The following is a 7,694-nucleotide window of genomic DNA, read 5'->3' on the forward strand; positions in this document are numbered from 1 at the left end:
TGAGACTTGACATTGGACCAGCTCAACTCCTCAGTAGAAAAAGTCTCCCTTCCCAGCAGCTGCAGCAAAAGCCCCAGGGCAGGCTCTTATTGGCCTGGATTGGGTCACGTGCCTGTCCCTGAACCAACTCTTTGTGGTGGTAGTGAAGTGTTCTGATTGGCCAGGGCTGAAATATCCACCTGAAGTTGCAGAAGTGGGATCAACACTTCCCAAGTCACAGGATGAGAGGAGGGAGGGATGGTTCCCAAAAGAAAACTTAAGGTGCAGTGGGTGGGGCAGACAGCCAAAATCAGCACCAGGTAAGCAGCCTTGGGGCTGCAGGGGTTGCTTTCCTATTCCCAGGCTCTGCTGGGGGTATATTTCTAGGCCCTACCAATGTTTTAGTTCCCCCAGAAGCCAGCAAGAACAAACAGCGTGAGTCCAGAGAGGTGAAGTGACTTGTCCAAGACCACACAGCTAGTGAGGCAGAGCCAGCCCTCACACTCAGACCATCTTGCTGCTCCTGAATCCCAAGGACTGGAGAAATACTTTTCAAAACCAGAGGGACATGTTTTGGGTCAGGTCTGGGAAAGTTGGGGTCATTTGTGAGATGGGAAGATTCCAAAAAGTCCCTATTGAGGGCCGGGGAGCAGGAAATGCGAACACCTACTGAACACTTACTACAGGCCAGATGCGGAGAGCTCCGTGCGTGGGTCCCCTCAAGCAGTCCCTGCAGCTCTGAGAGGTGAGTACACCTAGCCCCATTTTTTCCAAATGAGGGAACAGGCACAGAGGTCAAATAACATACCAAACGTCACACAGATGGTAGGTAGCAGGGCTGGAATCTGAGCCCTGATCTAACGCTGAGCTCTAGCAGCTTTCACACGCACCCGGAGCCCCCGTGGAGGGAGGGAGGTGAGGAGGCAGGTGGCCAGTGAGAAACGTGTCTCCTATGAGAAAGCAACAACACATCAGGGTGAGAAACAGCAGCTAACACTGAGGACTGAGATGCCCTGGAGACATCAGGCCCCAGAGGGCAGCTGCTACTCATATCAGTTGAGTAAAGAGCCAGAAAATCCGTATTTTTTAAATGCTGACTCCATTCTTTATACATACGGTGGGCAAAATAGAACAGGTATATAGGCCAATTTCTGCCTGTAACTTACCAGCTGGTGCAGGGACGGCCTGATTTTGGGTGGATTTGTGCTGCTATCTGGTGGTGGAGCGGGGCAGGTGGCAGTGCAGAGCAAATACATGGGTTTCTAGCTCCACTGGGAAACGTCACGCATCGCCCCCCCTTTGCTGACTTGTCCTTAGAGGGGGTCTGGGCAGGGCGCCTGCTCCCAACGTTAACCCCACCCCCTTTTGATAAATCTAAAAATTTCAAGCTAACCTTTTAAACATGATTTTGTAATAGGTAATGCATGCATAAGGTAAGGAATAATAAACAATACAGGGGTCAGCTGACTGGCCAGTAGACCAGATCTGTCCCACCTGTTTTTCTGCTGTCCCCCATTAGCATTTTCTTTTTAATAGTGGGGGGAATAAAGAATATTTCCTAACACACGACATTCAAATTCAGTGTCAATTGTAAAGTTTTACTGACACACAGCTATTCATTTGCATATTGTCTATGGCTGCTTTTTCAATACAGCAGCAGAGTCAAGAGACCAAACGACCCACAAAACCTAAAATATTTACTATCTGGCCCTTTACAGAAAAAAATTTACCAACTCCAGGTCTAGAGTGCTCCCCATTCATGTTCCCCCAAGCCCTCATTTCTCTTCCCCAGAGCCCATCATTTTGATAAGACCCTTGCAAGTCGCTTACACAGGCACAGAGTCATGTCTGTCCCCCCTCTTTTCACACAATAGGTAGAATATTATATACACAGTTCTGCACCTTGCCTTTTTTCATTTAATATGTTTTGGGGATAGTATATATCAATGCTTCTTATTCCTTTATACAGCTGTATAACATTCCAACTTCAGGATGGACCTTTCTTTTTTAACTCATCGCTCGTTGAATTTTGAGATAATTTTCATTTTGGGGTAATACAAACTGCTGTTGTGTGCATCAGAGAACTTAAGTCTGCTCATAAGGGCCAGTAGACCTGAGGGGTCAATTTCTGGGGATCGAATTGCTAGGTCAGGGATGTCTGTGTGCTGCATTTTGATAGCTCATGCCAAAATTGCCTTCCACCAAGGCCATGCCCATTTAAACTCTCAGAACTTTTGAGAGTGCCAGTTGCCTCACACCCTTGCCAACAAAGAGTGTTATCGAGTGTTTTGTTCTTTGCCAATCTGATAGGTGGTTTTAATTTGCATTTCTCTTACTGTATTTCATTGAATCTGAGATATCATTGATTGTACCATCCATCCTGATTTCAGAGATGTTTGAATATAAAAATTTGCATCTTAGAATCACTGAAATACAATATGTTGAGTGAGATTGGGTATCTTATCACATTTCCTTTCTCTGCACATGTTCTTTTCTGATTTTTGGGGGGAGGCAGGACAGTAATGGTTAAGAGCTTAGGGTTCAAATCCCAGCTCTGCCACTTAAAAGCATGACTTTGGGCAAGTTACTTAATCTTTCTGTGTCTCAGTTTCCTCATCCGTGAGATGGGAACCTAACTCATAGGGTCATTGTGAAGATTAAATGAATTGATATATGCAAAACACTATGTTCCTGGAACATACTAAATGCTCCATACACGTTTGCTATGATTATCATCTTTCCTTTGGGATCTCTTTTTCTTAATGAGTTGCAAGGGCTCTTTGTAAATTAAGGAAACATCCTTTTGGTTTTCCCCCCATCCCAGACCCCTGGTTTTTACTCCTTTTTCATTGACCACAAAACAGATGATACAAAATTCAGACATTATAGAAATAAATTGTATAGGAAGAAGCCAATGGAAATGACCCAGATGTCCATCAATATAGGAATAAATTAATTGTACCATTACCCCCTACCTACCCACTCCTGTCCCTTTTTGGTTGTGTATTTTAGCAACTACATCAAACATTAAATATCTTAATGCTATACTTCAGACACACCCCAGGGGGGCATAACTCCATGTATGTGCCATGAAATGCCACGAACAAATGTGTCGCACATCCCATCCACCACAGACCCTCCCCAGGGATTCTCTGTCTTCTGGGTGCCCATGACCCTTCCCGTCAATGGTTCCTCAGCTTTACTTTCTGTAGTTTGTATTATAAAAACTATAGCATGAATTTGGGGTTTTTTCTTAACTATGAATTGGAAATATAAACATAAAACTTTATAATGTTATCCACAACCTCGCTACTCAAAGTGTGGTCTGTGCCTCGGCATCGGCATCCCCTAGGAGGCTGTGGGAAATGCAGGATCTCAAGCACCGCTCACCCCTACAGAATCAGAATCTGCATTTAAACAAAACTGCTAGTGATTTACCTGCACATTAGAGTTTGAGAAGTATTGCTCTAAAAAATGATATTGTAGGTCCTGTAAAGTATATTGCATTTTTTACATTTTCAATATACTTTTTCAAGCTATTCATGCCTTTCACATCTCAGAGATTCCAGAACTCCCCGGATGTTTTCCCACCTGTTGAGAACAGTGTTCTTTTTTTTTTTTTTTTTTTTTTTTTATAAATTTATTTATTTATTTTTGGCTGCATTGGGTCTTTGTTGCTGCACGCGGGCTTCTCATTGCGGTGGCTTCTCCCGCTGCGGAGCACAGGCTCCAGGCACGCGGGCTTCAGCAGTTGTGGCGTGTAGGCTCAGTAGTCGTGGCTCACGGGCTCAGCCGCCCCGCGGCACGTGGAATCCTCCCGGACCAGGGCCCGAACCCGTGTCCCCTGCACTGGCAGGCGGACTCCCAACCACTGCGCCACCAGGGAAGCCCGAGAACAGTGTTCTTGAGTGAATGCTGTGGAACAGTCCAAGTCCATATATCTCTTTCCTGGAACACTGTGCCAGCTTCCTTGGCTGTAGATAACAACTTACTTTTAAGAGCAGTTTAAGCAGTAATGACATTTATTATCACGTCTTAAGAAGCTTATAGGTAGGCAGCCCTGGGATTTGTTCAACTGCTCAACTACATCATCCAGGTCCTATCTAGCTCTTGCCATCTTTCTGTGCTGTCCTCTTTGTTGTGTTGGCTTTTCAGCCTCAGGCTTGTGCCTCATGGTATCTATATGATTGCCACAGCTCCAACCATCATAACCTCATATATAGGAAGGAGGAAAGGGGACAAAAAAGGCTTTCTCCCCAGCTATTTTCAGAAGAGGGAAACTTTCCAAACACCTCCTCCCCAACTCCACTGACCAGAAAGAACTAGATCACAGGCACACTCCTGGACCAACCACTGGCAAAAGGAAATGGCAGTGCCTGTGATTGGCTTGGATTCACACCTGGAAGTTCAGCCTCCTAAGCAAAATCAGGCTTCTGTGAGCACGGAAGGTCATGACTGGACTGGCAGTCGGCAGTGTCCAACACACCTCCTCTCTGGACCCCTCACCTCCAGTCTTGCTGCCGCCCAATTCAATTTCCTTGAGGCAGCCAGGCTGCACTTTGTAAAAATGCAAACCCGCCTACGTTTTGCTTCAAACTTTCCAGGCTTCAGCTCCCTCACCACACAGGAAACATCAAGTGCCCCAGAGTTAAAAGAACTGGATTACAAACCTGAATTTACTCCTTTCTTGTGTGACCCTAGGAAGGCCATCTTACTCCACCGAGTCTCAGTTTCCACATCCGACAAATGTGGAGATAACAACAGCTACTTTGCAAGGGTCATTGAGGAAATAATAATAATAATATTGTAGTAATAATGGCAGCAGCTAATATATAGCACTCGCTCTGTCAAGCCATTTTCTAAATTCTTTAGTTCTATTAGCCATTTTAATCTTCCCACGAATCCGATAAAACAGGACTCACATCCGCGACAGCTGAAGCTACCAGCTCAAGGGCAGAGAGGGACTGGGGCGCAGGGGCCAGAAGAATCCCGCTCTGGGGACTGGCGGCGACCGCCGGGGAGGGGGCGGAGCCTCTCCGAGAGCGCTTTAGTACGGGGAGGACTACAACTCCCAGCAGGCTCCGCGACCCCGCTGGACTATAATTACCAGCATGCCTCGGGCTGCCGTGCTTAATCTAGTCTTCCTGCGAGGCGCTCTGTGTAGAAATTCGCTTTATCGTCAATTTGCTTGACAGAAATTCCCCACGGGAACCAAAGAATCTACGCAAGTAAACATTTATGAGCATCATGGACAAGAGGCTTGTGTTTTAATCGTCACTTCTCCACCTGTTATCTCTGAGTCTGTTTTCTCACCTCTAAATTGGGGATATTCCTAGGAGTTGTGGCACAGAGTTGTGAGGATTAAAAGGTGGATATGACAGCTTGGTAAATGTCAGCTCTTCTAGTGTCCCCTTCTCTCTCGGTGCCAAAGCGTTTATCAACGCATTTTATCCCCACAGCAACCCTATGAGGTTGATACCGTCATCCCCCTTTTCAGAAGGGGAAATCGATGCCAGGAGAGGCTCAAGTCCCTTGCCTCAAGTCACACAGCAAAGTGAGTGGTGAAGGAGGACTCGAACCCAGAAAATTTCACGCCAGAGGTGAGTCCACCTTAGGAGCCCAAATGCTTCCCACTTGCTGTATGACTTTTTACAGTGACCCAAAGTCCAGGGCAAATATCTTCTGTGCTCTTCAAGGTAAACTTGAATCACGTGATACACGGAATAATGTCAAGATGATTCCATGTGGCCAGTGCTGGGAAGAAGATGCACGTGGCACTTGGAGCGTCAATTATGGCTGAATTTGGTGGGAGAAATCAAGGAAAGTTTCCCTGAGCGGGCAATGACTGGGAACAGCACAGGCAATGGCCGTGAGGAGGGAGAGGACATGTGTTCCAGAGGCCTTGAAAAGGGCCAGTGTAACTGGAGAGGTACAGCAAGTCTCAGAGGTGCAGGCAGTGCCAGGGTAGGGGGAAAGTGAGGCACCCAGGGTGCAGATTTTAGGGAGGCTCGCATTTGAAGGGTGGTGCAAGTGCAGAGCCTGGATCGGAGAGTGAAAGCCTCCTTAAATTTGGCGCCCTAGACCCCTCACTGACTCCATCCTAGTCCTGGCCTAGGTGCAGGGCATTGTGGGTAGGGTGGTTAACCATCCTGGTTTGCCCTGGAGATTCCTGGTTGTTGTCCCAGTAAGGTCATACTAGGCCCCCTTTCAATCTGCTGATTGTCTTGTTGGATGATAATTCTTTGGTCACTCAATTTGTAGAGTCTGTATTTTATCCCATGGGAATGGGGAGCTACTGAAAGGTTTAGGTGAATGGAACATGGGGGCAAGAATGGAGGCTGCTGGGATCATCCAAGTGGGAGACAAGTGGATGGAGTAGAGAGATGCTTAGGAGGCATTCTGTCAGAACAAGGTGATGAATTGGATGCACTGGGTGAAGGCTTCCAGCTTCCTTGTTCCTCTGTATTGAAAGTCCTGGTCATTTCTCAGCCAGTGTTCAGCTGTGTTGCCTTGAGGCAATCCTTTCACCTCTCTCAGCCTGTTTCCATATCCATATAAGAGCTTCTCAGACCATTTGTCATAGAGGAGTCACTTCTTGGATTTAACATTTGCAAGTATATGTTTCCAGGGCCTTTGCACATGCCATTCCTTCTACCTCCTTCTCATCATTCAGGTCGCTGTTGAAATATGACTTCCATAGGAGGCCCTCCCTGACCACTTCTTCTCTGGTTTACTCTCTATCCTATTATAGTTATGTTTTTCCCTATTTGTTTATTTGCTTCCTATCTCCGACTAAAATCTAAGCCCATGAGAGCAGGAGCTTGCTTCTTCAGGGATGTATATCCATCCCCAGCACCTATGACAGCATCTGGCACATAGTAGATGCTTAGTAAATATTTGTTCGATGGAATGAATGGATTGAGTGAAAGAGTGAACGAATGAATGAATGAGTGAATGCTTTCCCTGCCACCTTAATGCCCCAAATCATTTAGCTGCCCTTCTACAAGCCCCTTCTGGCCTGGGAGCATCGATCATGGAAGCAAGACATCTGGCGTGGGTTCAAATTCTGACTCAGTCATTTAACAGCTGAGTTTAGATAAATGGCTTAACCCCTCTCGCCTTCATGTTTCACTTTAAGCCCGACCTGGTAGAGATGTTGTTGTGAGGATCCAACTAGATAGGAAAATGCCCCAGGCAAAATAGGTGCTTTTTATTCTTTTTATTTATTTATTTTTGCAGTAGCGGGCCTCTCACTATTGTGGCCTCTCCTGTTGCGGAGCACAGGCTCCGGACGCGCAGGCTCAGCGGCCATGGCTCACGGGCCCAGCCGCTCCGCGGCATGTGGGATCTTCCAGACCGGGGCACGAACCCGTGTCCCTTGCATCGGCAGGCGGATTCTCAACCACTGCGCCACCACGGAAGCCCAAAATAGGTGATTTTTAAAAATATTATAAACTTGCATCTATTTATTTATTTATATTTATTGAAGTATAGTTGACTTACAATATTGTGTTAGTTTCAGGTGTACAGCATAGTGATTCAGGTTTTTGGGTTTTGGTGGGGGTTTTTTTGCAGATTATATTCCATTATAGGTTGTGACAATAGGCGCTTTTTAAAAGCTTTCTTTTCTTTTTCTTTCACAGTCACACCCTTCCAAGTCTGATCCCCCTTGCCCTCCCCACCAAGCACCTCAATACCTCCCTCGCACCAGAGCC

Source organism: Aethalodelphis obliquidens, unplaced genomic scaffold (assembly GCF_003676395.1).
Source record: "Aethalodelphis obliquidens isolate GAN/ISIS:26980383/991018 unplaced genomic scaffold, ASM367639v1 scaffold57, whole genome shotgun sequence".
Lineage (NCBI taxonomy): Eukaryota > Metazoa > Chordata > Mammalia > Artiodactyla > Delphinidae > Aethalodelphis > Aethalodelphis obliquidens.